Source organism: Scylla paramamosain, chromosome 21 (genome assembly GCF_035594125.1).
Source record: "Scylla paramamosain isolate STU-SP2022 chromosome 21, ASM3559412v1, whole genome shotgun sequence".
NCBI classification, from domain to species: domain Eukaryota; kingdom Metazoa; phylum Arthropoda; class Malacostraca; order Decapoda; family Portunidae; genus Scylla; species Scylla paramamosain.
Window position 1 is genome coordinate 19,487,662 of NC_087171.1, and position 26,502 is coordinate 19,514,163.

Genomic DNA, 26,502 nt, shown 5'->3' on the forward strand with positions numbered 1-26,502 from the left:
GGAGCGTAACGTTATTCGAGACCGTTTTTCATGACCTCCCCCTCTCTCCCCCATCCCCGCCCCTCCCCCAATGCTGCTCACCTCTCGCCTCGCCGCTGAGGTTGTTCTGCTAAAAAAAAGTAGGCAGGTTTGTGTTTTGCGTTTCCAATTTCCTAACCGAGCGTGTGATAAATTTTCTGCCGCTGCCCGGGAATGTTATTGGTTCTCATTTTACTAAACGTCTCCTATAAATTCTGCACGGTGATTCTAAAGTTGTGCCGAGGGTGCGGAGGTTTTTTATTTATTTATTGACGCGCCCTATATTCTCTCTCTCTCTCTCTCTCTCTCTCTCTTAGCGTGTGAAGTAGGTTGGACTAGGACAGAAAAACGGGAGAAAACACTGAAATTGTCACTCATAAAAATATATAACAGGAAAATTTTCTAGACAGTCATTGCGATCGTCACTGTATTGTCTTCACTGTCATAGATGTTTTTACCACGTTGCCGCTGTTGCTTTCCTACAAATAGCACTGATATTTGGGTCTTTTACTGTCAGTAGAAGAAGTGCCATCATTGTTATCGCTGTATATATCTCCATTCCTTGTCACCTCTATGCCATTTTGCCTTTTTATTGATTATCCACAAACGTCAATACTAACACCATCATAGTTTTCACCATCGCAACTTTAAGAATTAGTTACTTCATACGTTGCAGCGCCATCCGCAGCGGAGATTCTCATTTCTCATATATTTCCTTCGCTATGGGCGGTAAAAGCTAAATCTCGTATATATATTCTTACACAATGTCCCATGATAAGAAGGTTCAGCGGACATAAAGTTAAGCCGCAAATTACAAAGCTGATCCGAGCAGCACTTTGGGGTTTAGTCGGTGGAGTGTTGGAGTTGCGTTTATTTTGTTGAAACGGAACACGCAGGTAAGCTTATCATCTTTTCAGCCAATGGAAGGGTAGAGCGTCCTTGATCAGCCTGCAGAATCCAGCCCCAATACGAGACAGATGCAATAAAAAGTTCCAAGCGCACTAAGGTGATAGATATGTGGCTAATGGAGCTGACAGGGTTATTTACATTGGGAGCTTTACTGCAGTGCCTTGCCATTTTATAAATCTTTGACCTAAGAGCATTCCTGGACTGACAGATATTTGTAGTTTTCATTGGAGGAGTGTTTAATAGGAGTAGTAATAGTAGTATTAAGCGGTTCTATTCCTTTTCACTAATCAGTTTATATAATAGTCAAATAGAATTACACTGAAAAAGAATGAGAAGTACAGTTTTCACCAAGAGGGATTTGCATGCACTGGGTGGAGGATGAAGGCAGTTTATCGAGTTAACCTGCACACACTCCCTTCATTTTATTAACTAACGTCCTGTCATTGCGGGGTGGCTGAAGAGCAAAGAGAAAGGCAGGAATAAACTGTGACGGGCTTGATTAAACTGGTTAGAGATGACACACACACACACACACACACACACACACACACACACACACACACACACACACACACACACACACACACACACACACACACACACACACACACACACACACACACGGACAATGAGTAAAGAAGGGAGGAAACAACACTAAATACCCGAAAAATTGCCCTCTGTTCGCTGTTCCCAGTTTGTTTCAAGACAGTCGAGGTCATAGGAAGGAAGGAAGGAGAATAAGTATCGTGTGTGTCATGCAAAAACCGATAAATCTTTGTATTATCCTTTAAACGACTTTCGATAAGCTTGATGTGATACTAACAAACCATACTAACATTTAAGTATTTAGTTAGTTATGCAACATCCGTGGTTAGAGAGAAAAGATAAAAGAAAAGTAGAAAACAAATCTTACCTTCCGTAGATTCTGAGCAACTCCGTCTTAAAGAAATAAATAAATAGATAAATAAAATAAAATCAACTCAGAATAAAGGTCAGTCACTTTCTTATCTTTTTTTTTCATACGAGATATCCCATGAACAGCATTCCCCAGCAAATGAACCACTATAATGCCTAGACGTGTGGGCCTCGTTTGGGAAGAAAGTTATCTCTTATAGTATACAGTTGAAACATAGAGTGCGGATTAGACTTCCTCTTGATTAGCGCTATAAGGAATAACGATATTTCTCCCTCGTGTGTGGCGTGAGACGTGCTTGTTTGCCGGGGAATGGCTGGAGATGGTGGTGGTGGTGTCGCTTGGTGGTGATGGGACTAACTGGGAAGGGCGTGACGTGACAGGGCTGTGGCAAGGCCGTGGCAAAGCTGTGGCCATAGTGTAGAGAAAGTAGTCCAAATAGTTGTAACAGAAGCGAGTGTAGAAATGAGATGGACATAGTCATACGCTTATTTAGTATTGTAGATATCTTATAATATCTTGGTTTGTCATGGTCTTATTGTAAAATTGGGAGGGTTCAGTTTTGTTGATTCAGACCCACTAAGGTCATGCGTTATGGAGGCCTCTCACTCAGCTGTACACGTGACCACTGTTTGTGTCGATCTGTCTATCTGTTTGTTGTTTCGGCGTGTCTTCCTGTCTCGATGTCTCTCAGAACATTCTTTCGTGTTCGAGGAAGTTAGATTACGTTTCAAGTTGGTAAAGCCTCACTCCTTAGAGGAGGCCAATTTTCGTCTGCTCGCTCTAAAAAGTTATTTGGAAATTAGAAACCACTCAGTATAAGGTGGCGAAGTTAATCTTCCTCTGTGCCAAGAAGAAAAGTTACCAAGATGATGAATTTTTTTAGGAGAAACTTCTCTTTATTTTTCCATGTACTCGTACACAAAACACTGTTGATTACCCGCTTCTCCCTCGTCCAGCATTAAGAGCGACGCATGAATGTTTTTGTGCAGACAAACATTGTAAGATTTAGTGTTCTTTCAATTAACCAGTGTCTGCTTCATGTACAACACTGATTACGTTGCAGTGCTTCATACAAAAATTGATATACTCTTGTATAACTTTAAATATTTACTTATATATTTTTTATCTAAGCCAGAGTGTTTACACTTTGATGTGTCATGATCCCAGCCTGGAGCTGAAAAAGAAATTACCGCAATGATTTAGAATAAGAAAACATGTCATTAACTTAAACAGGCCTTAAAACAGCTTGAACCTTTAAGCTACACTAATGGTAATTATGTAACACTCACCGTAAATCCCAGACATACACTGAACCACATAGCTTGTTTCCACTGATAATAATGGCGCGCGAATGCTGGAATGTTCTCAGAATTCAGGGATTGTTATTGTAATAGCATGGTACATCTTTTACAAGCTGGCAAGTCATAACAAACTGATTGGATTCCTAATATGGACTGATGCCAAGTTGAGTCCAGTTGCGATAATTTTTCTAGTTTATTCAGATTGTTCAAGACGCCTCAATGTAATTTTGGCCTTGCTTTGGAAGTTTTCTTAAGGGATTGGCACTTTCAGTAGGTCTTTGTACCAGCTTTGTCATCCTTGACCAAAAGGTACTCTTACATAAATAAAAAGTTGTGTTTTCCTGAGGCCAATCACTTCTCGCAGGGTGGCGGCGCGAACGCCAGCACTCATGGAGGTTCATCACGATGGCTGGTGCTTCCCGTCGCGTCCGCCTGCGTCATCATTTCGCCCTCTCGTATACCTGGCAGCCAGGCGACAACAAGGCTTCTCCTCAGGATGTTTTTTTCATTTAAACTTTTCTCTTAAGGATGGACACAAAAGTTTTCAGGTATTTTCTTTGAAAAATATTTCTTGTTTACAACGACCTCAGCACTTGGGGATACGAGAGGGAAGATTTCACTTTATGTTGATGGCGTTCACCTGTTTAAGGGACACCGTAATGAACACCCCGTCCACTGAATGGCTTCCCAGTGCAGTGTTACTTGTACCCTCTCTGTATCTTGACCCTTGAGCCGCGGAAACTCCCGAGTGATGCTTGAGTGTCTGCATCAACTGAAATTGTTGTCAGTAATTCATTTACAGCATCCACTAACTCAAAATTTTATGAAAGCTAGTGATTGCATCTACTTCTGAATTTAACCATACGAAAATTCGATCTCACATTTTCATTTATTCATTTTGAGATACCATATGTCATTGTAATGTCCAGGAATGAAGAGATATACGGGCGTGCTTGTGCCAGCTTGATAAGTACTGCATGGCCGCTGCGCCCCACACATCTGCTTTGTATGTCGGTGCAAACGTTCGATCGCCTTGGGTCGTTCAGTGGAAAAGTCCCAATAGTTACAGTTATAGAAAGTTGTCTTCCACGAAACACACTTGTAATTAGTAGTGTTTCCGGCCAGCAGCAGCGACCCTCTGCTTTCCATGGCTGTCGGTGCAAGTTTTATAGAAGTGCAACTTTTATGTAAAAAGTTGGTAATGACTTATTCTCTCATGGGTGTCGTTACGTCATATATTCCAAGAACTTCGAGATTATTAGTGAACATATATTGTTTAACTTCTATAAAAGCTTTTTATTATTTATCTTGAAGTAAACAGGAGCTTTTCTCGTACGGGAAGCACTATGAAAGAATTCACGTCGCAGCAACAAACAGCACGAGCGCCAAGGCTGTGCGGGAGTTATGGTCGTGGAGGACACATACGGGTCACGCTCTGAACCTTTACGTAATCGCTTGCAGGACGCCGATGTGATATCTTCGTGGCTTATACGAAGTCACTCATTATATCAGTTGTGCAAGAAGCAACCAAGAAAGTTATTACCAGAGGGAACGAAAACCACTACAAAAATAAATTATGCTACCTAAAAAAAATTGCAGTACTATGAAGAATGAAAGCCACTTGAAAACTTAGTTGCAAAAGCTCAAAAATACTTAAAATAGGAACGGAAACGGTAGAAAATCAATTATGGTCACTTGGGAAATGCGTTGAAAGAAAAAAGAAAAAAAACACACCAGAGAACTCAATTATGACCTACTGGAAATGTTTCACTAAAAAAAGAAAGAAAAAATCACTGGATAGAAAATCAATAAGAACGACTTCAGAAACTTGAAAGAACAAAACTACCGGACAAAAAGATATTCCCTGCCAAGGATAAGAAGAGTGTCTCATCCTCGCTGTCTGCCAAGGAGGGGGAAGGCGGCTGGCAGGCTCCCGTAACAGCTTAATTAACTCAAGCAAAGCGGCGAGAAGAAAATTTCTGGCTCCATGAACTCTTGGCTTTTAGAGTAAAACTGGCGCCTCTTTGCGACAGATAGCAGAGGGAAAAGTTGAAGTGCATAGTTACTTCTGCTTTAGTTGCGCGAAAAGCATTACATAAATTCCATCCAGTGTTTGAAAATACTTCATCGCTCTTAAAATCAGAGGAATGTGGACAGGCAAAGAATATCCACCTTGTGTGAAGCTTTGCCTGGCTGCCCGAGTTTCCCTGGCGCAGGACGGAGGAAAGAAGTGAAAGAGAGAGAGAGAATAGATAGATAGATAGATAGATAAATATAGATAGATGAGTATATATAGAGACAAACAGATAGGTAGATAAGAAGTACAAAAAGTCAGTGTCTCCGCTCTCGCAAGATTTTCCTCGTATCTCTTAATCATTCTACTCTGTCCCCTTTATCCCTTGTCTTTCCACGTATTACCTCCGCTACGCGACCTTCCCCGTGCCAGCAGTATCTTTCAGGTCAAGTCATCCTCGTACAGATAAAGATAATGTAGAGAGAAAAGAACGAGTGGGGAAGAAAGATAGGGAAAGGAGGGAGAGGGAAAGAAAGCAGACAGCGGGGAAGGCCATGTCAGAGATGAAAAAGAAATAAAATAAAAACGAGTAAAGCCCAAGAGAACGCAACATCACAAAGGCGTGCCCCATCCTTCGGCTCCCCTCCCTGGCGGCTTTCAGCGAGCCTTACTGCATTCCCGGAGAGGCGGATCGTGCTGGCGAATGTTGCACGGGTCACCAAGCACAGACACACACACCCACCTACCCACTAGCCAGGAAATTCTACGGAACACACTCAGATACAAATACAAAACCAGCACACACACACAAATGGAAGCTGAAACTCGAAGGGAAAATTTAGCATCGCCAGTTCCAGAAGTAAAAAAAAAAAAGAAAAAAAGGAAAGTGAGTTATGAGTAAAATATCTGCAAAGGGGAAGTACAGGATAAAAAATGACTAGCACCCTTCTCGTACAGGGTCACATCTGCGCCAGAACAGCCGTGCCTCCGCTCAGATGTGGCCACGGTGTCACTCCCGCACCCCACCACGACCACCACGACCACCACTGCTCCGTGCCTCCGCTCAGATGTGGCCACGGTGTTACTCCCGCACCCCACCACGACCACCACTGCTCAGATGTCTACGAGGAAATGAGTGTGCTGTATAAACCATTTTTAAACATATAACGTCTTTTTTTTCTAATGCTTTTTACGACGCACACTGCAAGATTCATGTATGTCACCAAATTACCACATACACACGCGCGTATACATGGCATTAACCCTTTCACTGCTACACGAAACAATTAACAACACCGGAAGCAATGCGTGAAGTTTTATTAAGCACCTACAAGGAAGTTATGGCTGAAAAGAAAACATTAAACAATTTCTCCCCAGCTCAAAGACTGGATTTGGCTGCAGGACAAGTAAAGGTCTCAGAATGATTAGTAACTAGGGAAGGTGTACCAAGTGGCAGTCAGAAGGTTAACACAAACAGGCAATACTTGTAATCCTGCAAGCATCTTTACTCTGACTAAACAAATGGCCACACACTCGTCAATATAGACTGTAAATCCGAAGAAGCAACGTGGAATTTGTTACAGAGAGAAGAGTATAAGGGAGGTGTATTCTTATTACCGCCCCGCCTCCATCCTCAGCCTTCTCTCTCTGTGTATTGGGTCACGGGGAGAGAAAAGCTGAATTTACATGTAAACCTTTCCTCCTCCTGCATGTCCTTTCCGACCCAATATGGATGAGGGAAACGCACTCGGATAAGAAGACAGGCAAAGGAGCAGGAGAAGGAGGAGGAGAAGGAAGAACTCAGAAAAGAAGAAAATGTAAAAGAAAAAGTAAAAAAATAGGATGATGAACAAAAAACAAGACAAAGGAAGAAAAGCAGAAAGAAAAAGAAAAGAACATGGAACAAAAAAAAAAAACAAAGCAAACGTAGTCTACCCTTACAAACCCTAGAGGGAGAAATATAGGTAAAAGTAAGAATAAAAGCAAAACAAGCCCTAAAACAAGCGTCCCTGTCGGTGCGAAGTCCAGCCCTAGCACCGGAGATATAACTCACGGGGCGGGGCAGCTCTCTCGCTCTCTCTCTCTCAGCCACGCCAGGAAAAGTGATGCATCGGAATACGGAAATCTCCTCTCCCCTTTCTCTGAATTTATCGCCGCTAGGTGGTATAGGTATTTGTCGTGGCGTTACATATCTGCTGACACACACACACACACACACACACACACAACACCGTGCAATACTCCGCTTCTTTTTAACTTTTCCACTGCTTTGCTTAAATCTGCTACGGTCTCTCTCTCTCTCTCTCTCTCTCTCTCTCTCTCTCTCTCTCTCTCTCTCTCTCTCTCTCTCTCTCTCCAATCACAGTGTGTGCTTGCAATACTTTCGCCTTGCCTGCTGACTGACTGCCGCTCTTTCACTACAGGTACAGTCCACTGCGATATCTTTAGATGATCTCTACTCTGTGCTACGTATAAACGAGACTACACTATACCAACTGTAACAACGTATTCCTTTCGTCTACTACTACTACTACTACTACTACTACTACTACTACTACTACTACTACTACTACTGCCACCGCTAACTTTCAACTGCCACATCCTTAGCTACAGAAGTTTCCGCAATCAACACTTTCTTTAGAGCCATCGAGAATCTCCTTACGGCGTAATATCACTCTACCTTTCCCCACTGGCGTCTTGGTGGGTTCTTGCCGGTCCCTAGAGAGCAGACTCCATATTGCCATGTTGATCCTCCCATTCCAAGTTCCTCTCGTCTTGAATGCCTCACTAATACCGGCAAAGTGATGGCGGCGTCCCCAGGGGTGATAACTTGGTGGTCAGATGGATGGATGGCTAAGCTAACAATGCACACTCGTTCCTCTCCACACCGGCTCCGGGAAACGAATGGCCGGTTTTTTTTTGTACGTTTCCGGGAAGGGCTTCGCAGAGAGAGAGAGAGAGAGAGAGAGAGAGAGAGAGAGAGAGAGAGAGAGAGAGAGAGAGAGAGAGAGAGAGAGAGAGAGATTTTCAGTGTAGGTTGAAAGGGTGCTAATTAATTCAATCAAAGGTGAGGACTGAATAAAAAAGGTAACATTTGATGACTCAATAGCTCGTTTGCCTTTGTACATAACACTAGTTGGATAAAATGCTTCGGGTACGTTTCTAGAGAGAGAGAGAGAGAGAGAGAGAGAGAGAGAGAGAGAGAGAGAGAGAGAGAGAGAGAGAGAGAGAGAGAGAGAGAGAGAGAGAGAGAGATGGGTGGATAAAAGCATTGAAGTCTGAGCGGGTTAAAACTCACTTTGCACTTCTGTTCTCTTTCCTTTTCTCTTTTTTTTCCTGTCCCAAAGTGAGTTACCTAATGTGTGTTCAGTACAAGGCGTTCATGACTGACAGTACTTAGCAACCCTGACGTGAATAAAGCTGGCAGTCGAAAGTAGAGTTGTAGCAGTTGATTAAAAAGCACATCTCTGCCTTGTATCATGGAATATATTACTGAAACTTTACTGTTTTTTCTTAGCAGTAATAGCAACATCTTTTTTTATTACATTTACACTGCAAGTTGACTCATTATTTATTCATTACTTACGAATAGAGACTCTCCTCGGAACATTGTGTTAGCTACAAAGTGCAAAATCTACTCAGTTTTATCTCATTCTTTTTGTAGATCCTCGTAACAACTCCTTACTTTGATTATAGGGCTGTGAATTGTTGCATATGACAGTGAAAGGGTTAAGTCACTGAAGATTTCAAGTGTTCTTCGTTTCTACTAATAGGTCCTGTTCCTATCAGTTCCTGCCGCATCAGTAGGGTAAAGACGATGATAACCTGGCCAATCATCTCTGTGGCCTTTGAAAATTGCCCCAAAGCTTTTTAGGAAAAGGGTTATAATCATATTTGCGCGTGCACAGAAAACTGGTCTCGGAGATGACGGCTGCGATTCAGAGGTGTCGGCGGCGTGGCAGGGCAATATGCAACTCCTATCCGAGCCTTTAAATCATGACAGGAAGGCAACAGGATTTTTTTTTATTCCTGTAAATTTATGGATGTATCGCTGAAAATGCAGAAAAGGATTAAGAGGAATTTCTCTTTCCAAGTACAATAGTGTTTTCAAAGAGAGAGGCTTTTTTTTTTTTTTTCCTTCCAGATTATAGTTTAATAACTCTGCAATATATATGTTGTGTGTTTGAGTGTGTGTGTGTATGTGTGTGTATTTTGGATTTTTTTTTTCTCATTAGAGCAGTTTTATTTTGACAAGTGTACATTTCAATTATTACGTGCCGTGACATTTAGCACACACCAGCACACTAAACATTACATACCTCGCGCAAGGTTTTTATTACTGCCACCAGCTTGAGACCTTGATCGTGGTGCTTTCTACGGAGTGTCGGAGCGCAGGGAATGTCTACCTTCCCTTTGCCGTGGGTGTGTCGTGTTACATACGTGAAAACGACAAAAACTAATCACAATTCACTCACCTCTCCCCACACATGACCAGCAGCCCAAGCACACGTTGCACAGAAAGACAAACAGAAATATGACCCTCCCCTGAAAACCCCAGACTTGTGATGCCTGTGTGATTCAGACCCGCTTGCCTTCCCTGCATATCCTCCACACTCTCCAGCAGTATCTCGTTGTGCTTCTCCGCCTTTTTCTTGCCGTTAACTTCTCCCTCGGACTCCCCTGCACTACATAGATGGACGATACGATAGAGCGGAATCACTTTTCTAAATCTGAAGAGGGGTCAGGGATCGAGGCCCCCAAAAGTTTTTACACAAATGGAGGCAGACCTTGGGCTGTAAAATAGATGGAGGGAGGGGAAAATAGTCTGCTAAATTTTGCTCCATGAAGACTAAAGGAAGGAAATTCGAAAAATCAAGGGTCTGTTACGTGAGTTTCCCTTATGGCTCCTCCCTTTTCGGCAATTGGATCACGGCTGCGTCACTGGCTGGAAGTGTGCTGGTCCGGATCCTTCTCTTTCCTCCTTTTTTTTATTTTTCATGTTACATTGGACACCCATCACCACCACCGCCTATGGAGAAAATGGAGAAAATCTTGAAAATTCATGTATTTTTCGTAGTAAATCGTCCTAGGAGCGAGGGTACTTGAACCTCTCAAAAGCTCAAGGAAGGCTGGTAAAGGAAGCATCAAGAGCCCAACAGGTCTGCACGTGCCCCTGGGTGAAGCATACGTACTCTACCTTCCTTGAATCCCTATCCTGCATCCCTGTCCTTAAATACATCTAATCATTTAAATCTCCCTATTGACTCAACACTAATACTGAGATTACCAAGTCTAGACCAGTCATCAACCACTCTGTCTGTGAGTCAGTTTGTTCAGGAGATGGATAGAAGTGGTTGACTTGGTAATACTTGACTTGGTAATACTGCTATAAGGAATCACAAGGCGGCCAATCAGGTAATGGACGATTATCAAGGGAAAAATCTTACAACTCGCAACACACAAATCCTATCTGTGTTGTTATTCCTATCCATTTCCCCCCATCGCCCGGCCAGGAACACACCACCTCCTACAGGAAAACATGTATTGTTCTCTAGACACTTGAGTTTTGTTCATTCTGTGGAGTCTCTCTCTCTCTCTCTCTCTCTCTCTCTCTCTCTCTCTCTCTCTCTCTCTCTCTCTCTCTCTCTCTCTCTCTCTCTCTCTCTCTCTCTGCACTATACCTTTCCCGTGGTAATCAAATTAGTTTCTTTGGCTATGCTCTGCTCTCTGCACCCGCCATTGCCAGTTTTTTCTCAATTCCTCTCGTTCTCCGACTTACTAGAACCTTCCTCCTGTTCCTCCTGTATCCTTTCATGCCTTTTTCATTGGCATCGTAGGTCAGTTCTATTCACCACGCTGATTCTGACTAGTTTGTTTTCCTTCCTTCCTTTCTCTTTCATTTCCTTCTTCCTTCCTTCCTTCTCTTCCCTTCCCTTCTTTTTCCTTTCTTTTCATTCTTCCTTCGTTTATATCTCCTGTCCACCTCATTTCTTTTCTCCATCGATTTCTGATAGCAATTGATTTGTTTTCTCTTTATTTCCTTATTTCTTCTTTTTATCCTTTCTTCGTTCGTTTGTTCATTCGTTCCTTCTTTCTTTCTTCCTCACCACACAAGTGATTTCACCTTGTTTCTTGTCTTCCTTCCCTTCTTCCTTCCTTCCTTCCTTTATTCCTTTTCTTCCTTTCTTTGTTTGTTTCCTCCTTCCTTTCTTCTTTCCTCCTCCGTTTCTCTGTTTCTTGGTTTCTTCGCTCCTTCCTTCCTTCATTCCTTCCTTCCTTCCTTCCTTACCACATTGATTATTCCATTTAGTCTGTTTTCCTTTCCTTCTTTCCTTCCTTGCTTTCTTCCTTCCTTCCCTCCATCTTTCCGTCCTTTCTTTTCTCTTCCGTTATGCCTTTCTTCCTTCCCTCCTTTTTCCAGTCCTATTCTTCTACCTCTCTATATTTTCTTCGTTTTCCTTGCTTCTATCTTTAGCTCTATCTTCCACCTCCCTCATCGTCTTCCTGGCTTCCTCTTCTTTCACTGTAGCTCTCGTTTTCTTTATTTCCTGATGGTTCTCTCTCTCTCTCTCTCTCTCTCTCTCTCTCTCTCTCTCTCTCTCTCTCTCTCTCTCTCTCTCTCTCTCTCTCTCTCTCTCTCTCTCTCTCATTTCTTTATATTCTCCGTATTTCCATCTTCCTTAATTCCTTTTTCGTCCAATCTTTCTTGCCGTCGTCTTTTCTTTCTTCCTCTCTCTTTAAAGTAAAGCAAGCACAACCTGGGCGTCAGGAAAGAAAAAGGAAGTGGAAAGAAGGAAAACGAAGGCAGAAGGTGGAAGAGGGAAGGAGCGGAGAGGAAAGTAATATAGGATAATGGAAAATTAAAGAGTTAGGGGAGAGAAGCGCGACTGTGTTTCTGTGAAGTGAGAGACGAGAGAACAAAGTCGAGCAGAATAGAAAAAAAAACAGACAAAGGCAGACCTAATACACACACACACACACACACACACACACACACAAAGCAGTTAGACACACAAACAAACGTACAGATAAGCTTGCAAGGAGACAGGTAGACAGATAAGCATACAGTCAGATGCGTTGAGGCTTTGACATAAAATAAAAAAAAAGTGTACTTGAACAATGGACAAAGAGGAATAAGAACAACGCGAGTAAAGGAGGAAGAAGCAAGGGGCAAGAAAAGACACAGGCATCACAATGTATAATGGGATGGAGACATGAGGCAAATAAAATAAAGCAGAGATACTTAACCGTCCCCTTTAGCAGCAGCGCACCACGGCACCCCTTTCTCCCGGCACCAGACAAGCTAGTAAGCAACAGGGGAAAGGCTAAACAAACCTTCAAAAATCTCCATCATGACAGAGACCTTCAAACATTTTCCTGCGAGATTTCCCTCTTTAAAAAATAACTTGATGGATTATATAAACCTTTCCTTTTAAAATTACAAGCATCCTTTTGGCGTCTTGTCAGCGAGAGAGAAAGATACTTCTAAGATACTTTCCACTACATGTTCCCGCTCTGGTTTTCGGTGAATTGTGGAAAGTAGCCGCTGTTTCATAAGCCCTGTTGGTGCTTGATGCGAATTGTTTGATTTGATGGCAGCGCAGTTGTTCCTGGTAATGGGTACTTAGTGTGATGAGTTCCCCCTGCACAGTGACTTGTGGTGGCCTGGAAGGGAGGAACTAGGGTACTACTGTGTGGGGTGCCTTGTTGTTGTTGTTGTTGTTGTTGTTGTTGTTGTTGTTGTTGTTCGATTTCTTCACCTTCAGCTGTTGTTGTTGTTCGATTTCTTCACCTTCAGCTTTTCCTACAGTCTCTCTCTCTCTCTCTCTCTCTCTCTCTCTCTCTCTCTCTCTCTCTCTCTCTCTCTCTCTCTCTCTCTCTCTCTCTCTCTCTCTCTCTCTCTCCTTTCGTTCACATTCAGACACATCATTCTCTTGCCATATCCTGCTGCTCATCTCTTCCTCATTTAATTCTTTTCTCCTGTATCTTAGACATTGATGCAACTTCGGCTGTTCATCCCACTAAGTCATCTATCTATCTATCCTCGTCACCTCAGCACCGACCCTAGCATCGTTATCTCCTTATCACCCATCTGCTGTGCATCATTCACTGGCCACTTGTCTACATCTTACACCATTACGGATCTCACAGCTGATGTAATCTCCTCCTTGAATGCTTCCACTACTCCTCAGGTCACAGGATGCACGAGTCATTCCCTGGTTCCATATCTCTGCCGGGAGTGGGTACAATGGGTACTTACATAACACCCTGATACTCAACTCGAGGCAGTACCCAGAGCTCTTACGATACGACCTGAAGACTCCTTGATGGTGTGTAGAGGGACACATCTCATCCTCACTGCCTGCCGCCACTCAGCGCAGTACTCACTAACTTTGCATATGTTGCTGGACGGAAAAAATATGCTATCTGCGTTTTCTCACTTTTCTCGGTCCGCTTCCCCTCGGCTAAACGCACTCAGGATTACTCTTATATTTTGCTGCTGAAGAAAAGAAAGAATAATTCCAAGGAGCCTCGTGGAAAAGGTCTTATATTCTTACAGAGATTATGTGATGGAACTGAGATGAGAGAGAGAGAGAGAGAGAGAGAGAGAGAGAGAGAGAGAGAGAGAGAGAGAGAGAGAGAGAGAGAGAGAGAGAGAGAGATGGCGGAGGGGGGAAAAGACTGAAATTACTCAAGGATAATTTTACACACAGTTCACCAGTACTCATGGCCTCGTTTAGCTGTGATGTGCCTCCTCATACGGACATTATCACACGATCACCTCCTCACCCTGCACTTGCAAGGCTGAGGTCTTGCAGTTAGCTCCTCCACCCGAAGGGACTTCTTGATTCATGGTTTTAATGCGGATCTTACTGACAGATGGAAAGATTACAACTAAGGTAATAAACATCTCTACAGTAAATAACTACGAAATATGCACAGATAGTTAGAGATTACTACACGTGCGTCTCCTCTGCAGGATTGTCTTGTAGCGAGGATGTACTGTGTAGCTCTTCTGGGCCTTGTAGGTAAATTCCACTCAGATTTTATCCAAGGAAATTAATGAAACTCACTTACTATAATAATCTCCCCATGATAAACTTCCCCTTCTTAACTTTGTCCAACTTAACGTGATTTGTCGTGTTGGAATTATTTTTAGAAATGTCACTAGAATGAATGAACAGTGACGAACCAGCGTTAATTCAGGGATTGCTGAATTAAATACAGTTGCGCGCGATTAGCATAGTTAGGGGGAACTCGACCAGAGCTGGGCAGGATTTAAATAAATTTGTATATAAGTGCGTATTTAAATACACCTCTGTATTTGGAACTGTGTTTTTAAATACATTGGTTTTATGTATTGGAATATAACATTTGAATATTCTTATAGTATTCAAACGCAATGCATTTAAATATTCATTATAAGAGAAACAAGTAAATATTTTGCTTGTTAATTTTGCTAGCCATCTCGTCTGTCTGGTAGCACTGAACACCAAGCACCGGCTGAGAAGCGCTGCCACTGCATAGGATTTTTCCAAGATCCTGAGGTAGCAATCATTACTTTGTGCCGTTGGGAGTATGTGGTAAATTCCATTGAATGCATGTGTTGTATGTATTTAAAATGTATCACAAATATATTTAAGATTACGCTCACGTTGATGTAAAAGTGGCCTTGAATTAAAAGCTCTGGGTCGCATTTTGAAACTTTTGCGACTCATTGGATTTTTGCAAACAGGAGTATTATTGTTGTGATTTGTCTGGGGCGTAGCTTTCTGTAATGGGTGTGAGTTGGGGCACGGAACGGGGAGCGCTGGCTTTGTCTTGCGAATTATGTAATCTTCATACAGTCTATCTAGAGCTCAGTGGTGTACAAGGCGGCATAACAGAGATCAGCTGTGCGGTGGCTTGGTGGATGACTCGGTCCGGGATGCTTCAAACACTTCATAGTTATAGTTTATGAGAATAATGATGATGTTAGGTCGGTCATAGGTACTTTTATCTTCTTAGTGAGTATCCGTTTTCTTTACTTCTTAGTGAGTATCCGTTTTCTTTACGAATGAAGATTTAACAAGTGTCAGAAGAGTGCAGAAGTTTACAGAGACTTCTCCAGCTTTTACGTGGAAGCAACAAAGGAATACACAGGTTATGGAAAGACAAACAATCATGATCCGGGATGGAGGAGTGACCTGTTGTAATCGCGCCAGTGACTGTGATTCCTCCCCTCGCCAGCATATTTTCCTCCGCTTGTCTCACATCTTAACGAATTTTCCCTCCGCTCATCACTCCATTTAACTGACTCTTTTCTCTGTCTTTCAACCCCCCTCGCACACTCCCTCCGTTTGTCTCTCCACTTGATAGCATGCACCGCCCAGTCCTGCCGCGCGGATCAAAGGCACCAATGTTTTGTGGGTGATGGCGTGTTACGTGTGAAAACCTAACCAGTGCATTTTTATTTGTACAGTTGAGTTGTTTTTTATTTCAACCGTAAAGGAAGGAGATTTTTTTTTTCCACTTGAAATAATCGCCTTGAGTAGTCTGATTGCAGGGAACATCAAATCAACTCTCCAATATAAGTATATAAAGCGTTTAAATAACTTCGTTTATTTGCGTCTTTCCCTTTCCTCTCAGCATTCATGACCTCCATTTTACTGACGACTTTGTTTATTCCTTTCCTTCTCTCTTCCTCTTGCTATCTCTCAATCATTTCGCTTTCCATTACGTTAGCAGCATAGTTCACACACAACACTTCCATTTATTTGTCCCTGTTGACGCAGATCATGTCCAAATCATTGTGCCATGACATTATACTGTGATGAGAACGAAGCAAAATAAACAGAAAATAATTACAAAGCTTAAATTCTGCATTATAATTTCATTTGGTGGAATTATCATGTTTTAATATGGAAATATGTAAAATGCGTTAGTACCATATTTTATGTCTTTTGAACTCACAAAAAGCAAAACAAAAATGCGTCATTTATGCACCCCTTTGAACCCGCACATACCGGTGACATCTAAATAAGGCCAGTACTCTGAAACGTTTTGCTCTCTCATCACGACTACTTTCAAAGGCCATAGGGATGATGAACTCTTTTCTGTTAGCAATGTAGAAATATTGTTACTCTATCACTAGACCCCTCCACAAAAAAAAAAAAAAAAAAACTCTTACAAACCTGTGTATCTTCAGGTTTTTCAAAATAGTGAGATGCGGTGCAGAAGTGTTTCTGAACAGTCTTAAGTGAGAGGCAGCAGGCCTCTTTTTCTTCTTCTTCATCTTCTTTTTTCTTTCCTTCTTTCTTTCTTTCTTTCTTTCTTTCTTTCTTTCCCTTCATCCCAGCGATAGTGTTTTATGTATGCAAGTCAGCGTCAGTTAAACTTTTAAATATCAAGTTAATTTGTAAAAGTGAGAACGGAAGAAACGAAGCCAGTGGAGTCCAAGTGATAGAGTTAGCGTGGTGCAGGAGGACTGCATCCTTTACGAAGTGGCGCACCTGCTGTCTGCAAGGACGGACAATTCTCCTCTAGAATCAGGCAGAGACGAAAGTTACCGTTTTCTCCACCAGTGTGGGAGAGGAAACCCTATTTAGCATCTCATTTACCTAAAATCAGAGCCGGTATCTTCACCCCATGATACACTCGTGCTAATTCCGACCGCGGAACACCCATAAGAGACACCACAGCCAAGGAAACCACGGAAAACAATCCTTTAATTATCTTATTGATGAAAATATATTACACAAAAAAATAAGATTAGAGATCCTGAGTTCATACTCGTCTACGGTTCTTTCTCGAGTCTGTTACGGAAAAAAAAAACATACATTATGATCATTCCTTTTTTTTCCATGATGACCTGTATAAATATACTTTTTGATCATCGTTATTATTTTCTTTAATATCGAACAAACAGCAGCCTATAATTTTATACCACAACTGTTTGATCTCTTACTTACTCTTGCCGTCAAGTCTGAGCTGGAGTACATTACCCCACTGCACGGCTTCCAGCTCTCACTACCTGCGAGGAAGAGGAGAAGGAGAATGAAGGAGAAGACGGAGGAGAAGGAGGAGTAAGAAAAAGGAGGAGGAGGAGGAAGAGAAAATATATTGTGCAGAAAAGAAGGAAGGAAGGAAGGAAGGATGAATGGATTGCAATTGAGAAGAGAAAAAAGGCAGTTCGGGTCTGCAGCGTGATTCAGTGTGCAAGTTTCAAATTACCTCCTCTCCGGGCACCAGTTAGAGGCGGGACAGCCATCAACCTGTCGATAGGCGGCAATACACTGAGTAGCCTTCGTACAACCGCAGGGTACTTCAGTCTCACTCCTCCGGCAAAGCAAAACTACCATCAACAGGGTTGGGTGTGACTGGTTCTTTATTTCATGTTCATACAGAGGCTTTCTTTCATCGTTCATGTGTCTGTCACTGAAGGTCTCAGTAAATCAACGTTGTCAGCAAGGTGCCTCGTTTTGTAACCATTTCCTATCAGTTCTATCCCATTTTCATTCTCATTGTCATTGTTCTTGTCCTCATCTTCATCGTCGTTCTCCTCCTCCTCATCTTCCTCCATCTTTTCCCCTTCGCCATTATCACCGCCATCATCATTACCACCAATTTTTCCCCATCTTTTCTCCCTCCTTGTACTCTTTCTTCTTCCTGCTCCTTCTCTTCCATCTTCCCGTAGTTGAAGACAAGCCTCTGATAGCGGAGGGGATTCATTACTGAGATGTGAGGTTCATGGAGAAAGCAGTTTTTCATCATACGAGGCGTGCGATGCAGTGGCCAAAGCTTCCATGAGTTTAGAAGCGTAAAAGGTTCCTGCATGATTACGTTTGTACTGAAATCCTGGACTGATATTGGGTAGGAAAGCCGGGATGTTATTTTCGTTAGTGATATAGATATAGGTGACTCAAGAGACGTTAAATAACCTTCAGCTAAGCATGGTAAAGTGTAAATGAATGTATAGACACAAAACAAGACGAGAGCGTACATTGCCAATCCCTAAATAAGAAAGTCAGGTTTTCTCTCAGTGTCTCAGTCCGTCGAAGAGAATTTTACGGTAAACCAGAAATGTGATGGTGTCTTTGGAACAGTAATCCCTCCCGAGAATCTGCAGTGATGAGCATTCATTGATGAGATCTCTGGCCTGGAATTCTGGTGCACGTCGGAAAGATGCGACAGTAGAAAATGACAAAGTAACTTACATACAGTGAAAAGGGGATCAGAATTTAAGATAATGGTCGAATGAGGATGCATTAATTGATTTTTTTGGAGTGCTAATGACAATATGGCGCTTGTTACTTCGTCTGAATATTTCTTGTCATAGACCATTGTAACTAATTTGTGTCCAACATGAATTTATTTAGCAGAAAGCGTTACCTTGAGGTGCCAGACTCCGGAAGAAGTAATGTGTTTTTAGTTCAGAAGAGCCGCAAACAAAAATCACCTACAAATTGTTTTCGTGAACCCATCAACAATTAGAATGATTACCAAGTGACCGACCTCGGTGAAAACAGCAAACAGGTAAATTAGTGAGGAACGCTCGTCTTCCTCCTCCTCCTCCTCCTCCTCCTCCTCCTCCTCCTCCTCCTCCTCAACACCATCATAAACCTCACTATCATCATCATATCCCTATCCCTCTTCCTCCTCCTCCTTGGAAGATAGCAACGTACTAATAATTTCAGGTAAGCAGGACGGGTTCAGTAATAAGAATTACCGTCCCAGTAGAGCACCTCTTAGCTTCCTTAACAACTACGGCCCACACACATACTCGTTATCAGACTTTCCCGGCCTTGTTTCAACGTGTACTTTTCCTCCCAGCGCGTCTTTACACGGGTGGTTGTGTAACTAGTAGTGTTCTTCATCATTTCACGATCCCCCGGACTTTGAGGTAAATTGTGCAAATGTGTACCGTGTGATTTTTATGAAAGTTCTGGTAATGTCGGCTGTCTGTCTGCCCATTATAGGTCGTTGCTTGCAGAGGCAGGGGATGTCACCGCCCTTTTTACGAATCTCGGTATGATTCCTGTTGTGAGAGTTGTATTTCATTGGAGGGTGCTTTTATTGGTTGTAGGGACAGCTTAGTGTTTACCAGGTCTTGCTTCATATTGCTGTCACATCACAAGCTCTGCTCTCTTCTGTCAAAGAACTTTTATCGTTATTACAATTGCTGGTGTGATAATCCCTACGTCCATAGAAATCCTTACTGGAATTGCCGGGATGGAAGTTGCTTCATTCATCTATTGTGAGTGGAGTTATTAGAATGAGATCACTCTTGTCTTTCAGTAAATTTTTGAACTAGTGTGAGGATTGCACTGTCATCTGGTGGCGAACTTCTGAACTAAGCTTAAGGAATATCCATTTTGTGGCTGAATACCACACTATTTTTTTTTTTTGTTCATTGCAACTGAATACGAATATGTTTCACCGAGAAATGTATTGCATCACTTTAATTTAATTCGAAATTTTATTGTGGTCATTTTGAGGAACTTTTTCCATTATACTGTGGCAGCTAAAAATTCTAACGCTGTGAGGAAATTGCAAAACGTGATCTTATCTAAGGTTGCCATGACGTAGCTGCCACACGAATGCCGATCAATCCAGTCACTTGCGCAGACACTTGATAGGCTGCATAAACAGTTGATAGACAGGTATATGATGAGATAGATATTAACCAGAAAGCATATTTACAGATACACCATTTTACTTCCCTGAAGAGAGCACACGTATGGCTGTAGTGTCTCCCTCAGGTCTTAAAAACAAGTCGTCCTATCTACAAAGGTGATTCCACGTAGCAATACATATTCTGTAATCTTTGAGTGGCTTCCACATTGATAAATTATTGGAACTGCAATCCAGAGAGAAAGAGAAAAGAGTCTGTGTAAAGAATAATAGTAAGAGGAATAATAACAATAACAACAAAACCAAACAATAACCAAACAACCATCCAAACAAACAAAACAAACAAACAAACAACAAACAAGCAGAGAACGTAAGGTTTCCTCTACCTGTTGTTATCATTTAAGCCTTTCTGTTCGTAAAAGAGATCAATATTTTTTTTTCTTCCTCTGTCGGTCCATAGTAATCCCGTGATGCAGGGTTCCCTCTCCACAACGGGGCGTCTTGATTCCTGATTCCCTGAAGATCACTCCGCCACTCGAGTCAATTTCCTTTATTTGAGACTCGTTTTTTGTTCTTCTCTTTTTGTCCAAGTTGTTAATTTCCGTTACTAAACCGTTCACATACAGACCCTTTATTCTTTCTTTTTTCTTTTTTTTTCTTTTCTTTTATTTTTACAGAAGATATATCAAAACTGAACAACGTCAACAGGCAAAGACAAGAAATAAACAAGGAATAATTTAAGCCTTTTTTCTGCTATACTCATCCCCTCGTTAACCTTCCTAGCACCGGAAAAATCATTGGCGTGGAGGAACACGAGAGAAAAGAGAGGAGACAGAAGATTAACCTTGTCTTTCTTTACGCTGCAGGAACTTTTTATGAGAACTTATCCCAAAAGTAGTGTGTTAACCCTTTCAATGTGATATGAAACACTTAACAGCAACGGGAGTAACGCATGGAATCTTTATAAGCATCTACAAGAAAGAAGGACATCAAAAAGAATAGATTTTACAATATCTACTCAGTTTAATGACTAGAAGTGGCTGTAGAACAAGTAAAGATGTCTCAGAATGATTAGTATTTAGGGAAAGATGTACCAAATAACAGCCAAAGGGTTAAAAAGTTACACGTATTCAAAGGGGGAAGATTTGCGTGGCAATGAAAAGCCTAACAAAGTGTGGAGAGGTTGAATTGGTCGTAGCCACACCCGAGGGTCCTATCGAGTCTTAGTTACATATTCCGATTACCTGGTGTTCTGAAGCCAAGAATACGCCAACTTGTAGCCACACGTTAAGGAAAATGGGAAAACTTTAGCAAGCTCCCCAAAAGATAGTGGGAAGCAAGATATACGAGACCAATAGAAAGTTGAAGAAGACAAGAGTAAAAGAAAAAAAAAACGAGAGAGAGAGAGAGAGAGAGAGAGAGAGAGAGAGAGAGAGAGAGAGAGAGAGAGAGAGAGAGAGAGAGAGAGAGAGAGAGAGAGAGAGAGAGAGAGAGAGAGAGAGAGAGAGAGATTAACTAAAAGATTGATGGAGGAGGAGGAGAAATTAATAATGTTTAAACGAATAAAAATGATGGAATACAAGTAGTTTTGCTTTGCCAAGATTATGGATGAAGAATGATGAGAGAGAGAGAGAGAGAGAGAGAGAGAGAGAGAGAGAGAGAGAGAGAGAGGAGGGGGCCGTAAAATAAGACACAAGCAGGGAAAAGAAAGAAAGAAAGAGAAAGGTGACAAAGAAAATGCGCCCCCGGTGTTTCCTTGGAGAACGAGACACCGGCGTGCACAGACCACCACCACCACCACCACCTTCACAATCACCACACAAGCACGCACACACACACACATCTGTTGCTCAAATATAAAATGCCGTGAGTCTTTCTGCTACAAACATTAATACCCTCCACATTTTCTTATTGCATTATTTCCTTCGTTCTTAAGAATTGGAAGGAGAGTGTGAATATTCGGTGAGAAATATAAAAAAAAAAACAATAATGGAAGGAGACTAAAGAACACGTCGTCAGCTGTGTACGTTCGTTAACTCTGGTTCAGTATCAGTACCACACATCAAACGGTTGCTAACGAGTGAGGTTATTTTATTATGGTCCTTTGTTTCACTGCCACGTATTGCATCGCGTAACGGAGGCAAACTGAAGTCTTGTTCCATTTTTCCATTACTCCGTTCGGAAATATAGAATTGCTTGTTGCTCTTAATTTCATTCGATGCTTTTGTTATATCCCCACATTTCTCGTTGGGACATTTTTGTTATTCGTGCAGTGAAAAATGTATCATTGTCAGGTGTTAGGATTTTGTTAGGTATTGCTTCTTAATCGACCTGAGTAAGTGAAAGGATTATGTAAAGGTCTTAGTACTTGGTTCATAAAGATAATTAAATTTGCATTGGCGCTCTGTAATTATTTAGAGAAGGTGAGGGGAGTTTTTTTTTTTTTTTGTCTTCTATTGAAATCTTAAAAGCTACGAGTATCTAGATTTTTCCATCTATCCTTCTCAGTAATTTTAATTAAACATTGACACACATTATTTTCTCTGCCTGTACCAAACGACAAGAATAATTTCATTGTTATCTCGTAGGTTTGGTGTGGCTGCCTGTAGTAAGTCTGTCTCGCTTTTCCACATCAATGAAGCCAGTATTCAGTAATCAAACCAACATTATGATAACTATTTATATTTGTTTAAGGGCAAACAGCTACATAAAAGAGATATCATATTCGATTGTTTCTTCGCCTTAATTTCCTCCGTTTAAACTCAGTTAAGTTTGTCTTAGAAGGTGAAAACAACCTCAGTGTACTGCAAGGATTCCAACCTGACACACTACTACGTTATTTCTGCGGCAAACACTACGTTCCTTTGCCTTCATGTCCCCATTTCATACTCAGTTAAGGAATTGCTGTCTTTGTATTGTGTCCTTATAGAAAAACAAGTTCTCAAGTCATCGCAAAGGTGCACATGGATTCCAACTTGACGTAATGCCAGGAAAATCAACGTTTCTTTGTCTTGGTTTCTCCAGTTTAAGTCCAAGAGAAGGACTTCGATGCTGCCTTGTTATATCGAGTAATCAGCAAAGTGCTTGGATCCCGACTGTGATAGGTAGAGCACCGGCTTGATGTCACACACACGCCTCATTGCCTCGGGGAGAGAGAGAGAGAGAGAGAGAGAGAGAGAGAGAGAGAGAGAGAGAGAGAGAGAGAGAGAGAGAGAGAGAGAGAGAGAGAGAGAGAGAGAGAGAGAGAATAACAGAGGGTAGCGAGATTATAGTTATTTTTTCTTGACAGTGCCGATCGGAGAAGAAAGAGTAAGTTAATTTTCTCTGGTATCACTCGACCACCATCACTGGGATCCGCTCTGGCCAGCTGGATATCACTTGACGTGCTCTCCTCTGCACCTTGATCAACGGGAAGAATATCCTTGTGTTTTGGTTGCGGTGAGAGTCCCAATCAACGAGGTGTGTTTTTAAAGGCAACAGAGACGAGACACCGCCCCTGTTCCTGCCTGTCCTCCTTTTTTTGAGAGAGAGAGAGAGAGAGAGAGAGAGAGAGAGAGAGAGAGAGAGAGAGAGAGAGAGAGAGAGAGAGAGAGAGAGAGAGAGAGAGAGAGAGAGAGAGAGAGAGAGAGAGAGAGAGAGAGAGAGAGAGTAAAATGTTGATAAAGGAGTGAGTCAGAACAATACATAAAACTTTGAGGCGATAGGTAATTTAAAACCGTAAAAATAAATAAATAAATGATTATAATAACTAAAAAGAAAAAAAAGAACTAAAGAAATAAAGAACAAAACCAAACTAGTGAATCGATAACCTAGAAGCTAAATAAAAGAAGGAAAATAAATAAGTAAATTAATATAAAAAAGAAAAATAGACCGGTGGGAGCTGAAGAAAAAAAAAAAAATAAATAAGCAGGAGAAATAAAGGTAGATAAATGCATCGAGAACTTTGAAAATTAAACAAACGAATTGGAAGCAGACACAGGTGTCGTAAACTCCTTTGAAACGAATAACAACTTTCAGGTCTTCCATCACCCAGAAAAAAAAAAGAAATATATAAAAAAAGAAAAAAAGAAAAAAAAAAAAATGAAATCTGAGGACACCGAAGCAAAACCATGACATCCCAGCCGTTACCATTCAAGGAGGTTCTAATTATTCTCCTCTTCCTCGTCTTGATCATCTTCCTACTCTTCTTTTTTTGTTTCTCAGTATTCTTCTGGTGTACCCATCAGGACTCCTTCTCTTCTCTAGCAGCCTGTGACGAGCCCCGCCCCCTCCCACCGCCAGTCAGATGGACGGACGGGAGAGAGAACGGGGAGGGGCGGTAAAGGATGAACCAGGGTGTTTATGGCGAGGAGGAAGAGGAGGAGGAGGAGGAGGAAGAAAAAGGGTTAGATTAAGTACAAATGGAGATGGAGGAAAGGGAGAATGGAGCGGACATTTTAGAGGAAGGTATAACAAAAAGATGGGCACAAAGGAACACAAGGGAAGAGCAAACATCGGCAGACTTGTTGGTCCTCACAGGGCTGTTTGTGGGGACTACACTGTCTAGCATACAGTAAGAGAAAAAGAAGGGAAAAGGTTGAATAAGTAAGGAATGAAAGCTAGAAAAGGAAGATGATGTTGAAAAAGGGAAGAAAGAGGAGGAGGATTAGGTGATGGTGGTGATGGTGATGGTTATGGTGGTGGTGATGGTGCAAGTGCATACAGTGTGCACACAAATTAGTTGGTACAAGTTCCCCCATTTATCTCATGAGAGGTTGTTTCCTGACGCCGCCCCTCCGCTTCCCCTGGCTGTGCTCCATTCATCACCTTCACCTGGGCTTGCATTTCCACTCCAGCACACACTTGCATATTTCATTCCCTACCTCCACCACCACTACCAGCACCAGCACTCTCCCAATCCATCTATATCGCCTCGCCCTGCCAAGTTACATCACAGCCACTCACCACTAACGCCACCTCATCCTTCCCATGCACTTCATGCTCTGCCTTAATTAATCATTCTTCTTGTGCCTTTCTCTAAGTAAAGTTGTGTTCTTTTATCGTTTTCTTTCCATTTTCCTTCGTGCTTCCTTCCCTTCCAATAACTGCTTGGCTGGCAGGGAAGCTTGCAAGACAGATTGGGCGAGTAGTATGAGGGTCTTGACTAATTAACTGCCTGACCAACTGACTGATTGACTAACTGAATGGTTAAGTGATTAGTTGACTGACTGACTGACTGATTGACTGACTGACTGACTGATTAACTGATTTACTGACTGACTGATTAACTGGCTGACTGACTAACTGACTGAGTGATTAACTGGCTGATTGACTAACTGGCTGACTGACTAACTGGCTGATTGACTAACTGGCTGACTGACTAACTGGCTGACTGACTAACTGGCTGACTGATTAACTGACAAACTTGCTGAGTGACTGACTGGTTGATTAACTGTCTGACTGATTAACTGAATGACTAACTCCCTGACTGATTGATTAACTGACTGACTGACTGACTGACTGACTGACTGACTAACTGAGCAACAACAAGACTTAAAAATCAATGTAGGTAATATATGAAGAGAACTGATAACAAGAACTGGTATATTTTTAGGATGGGAGTGCGAGTGTGAGAGTATTATCATGACACGTCAGGTAACATACTGTAGGTGACGCGCGTATAGGAGAGAGAGAACACAACACCGTGGGAATGATCACGCGGGTCTGGAAGGGAGAATAAAAGACAAAGGCAGGGAATACTCCTTCCTTGGTGGAGAAATTCAGACCAGCGGAAGAAAAATGAAGACAACGCTCGTTAGACTTGCGGCCGAGAACGTGAGGTGTGGAGGGAGGCAGGTGGTGATGGTGGTGGTGATGATGGTGATGGTGGTGGTGATAAGAAAATACTCGTTACATCATACAATTTTTTTTTTTTCTTCTTTCTTCGGCTTTGTTCATCTCTGTATTAAGTCGCTGTTCGCTATCAACCTCCTCCACTTTCGCCTGCCCTGTACACGAACAATAAGGGATAAGAAACCAGTAGGCCTAAAAGTGGTAGTCTGTTTATAAGATGTGCATTACCCTCCCATTATTCCATCCACTCCTCTCATCATCTTTGACTTCCTTCCAATTCTCTTTTGACGCTCCCTTTTGACTCATAACTGACAACAAGATTAAAGAGTCTTTTTCAAAACAGTCATTTATACCTTTGTTTGGCGACCGACTTCTTTCTGTCTCATTTCAAATCTAACTGTATTTTTCCAATTTTCTTTTGACACTCCCTTTTGACTCGGCACTAACACCATGATTAAAGAACCTATTCGTCATTTACCTTTGTGTTTGGGAACCGACTTCTTTCTGTCTCATTTCAAAGTCTATCAAACTTCATTCCGTTGCTTCTAGTGTAATACTGATTTTTCTGCTTCAGGGATTTGTTATATCACCTTTTGTTATGTATCTTATAATAGTGATAATGATGGGAATGGTGGTAATGATGATGGTGATTCGCCCAGGTATGGAATTTTATAAGAGATTCCAAGAAAGTCAATAGGAGGTGGACAGGAAATTAACAACAAGCTTTAAATTATTAGATAAATGTATGGTTCTGTTTACTGGTGGTGATAATTCTCTCTCTCTCTCTCTCTCTCTCTCTCTCTCTCTCTCTCTCTCTCTCTCTCTCTCTCTCTCTCTCTCTCTCTCTCTCTCTCCACATCATTACTATTAAGACAAAGATTATTATTTTTCTTCTCTTT

At 41.8% G+C, this 26,502-nt stretch overlaps 1 long non-coding RNA gene across 1 annotated transcript in view; it reads left to right on the top strand.

Annotated features, from left to right (window-relative positions):
* LOC135111328 (uncharacterized) overlaps positions 1–26,502 on the top strand; it is a 68,260-nt gene that overhangs the window by 14,197 nt on the left and 27,561 nt on the right. The gene's annotated exons all lie outside the window — the stretch shown is intronic.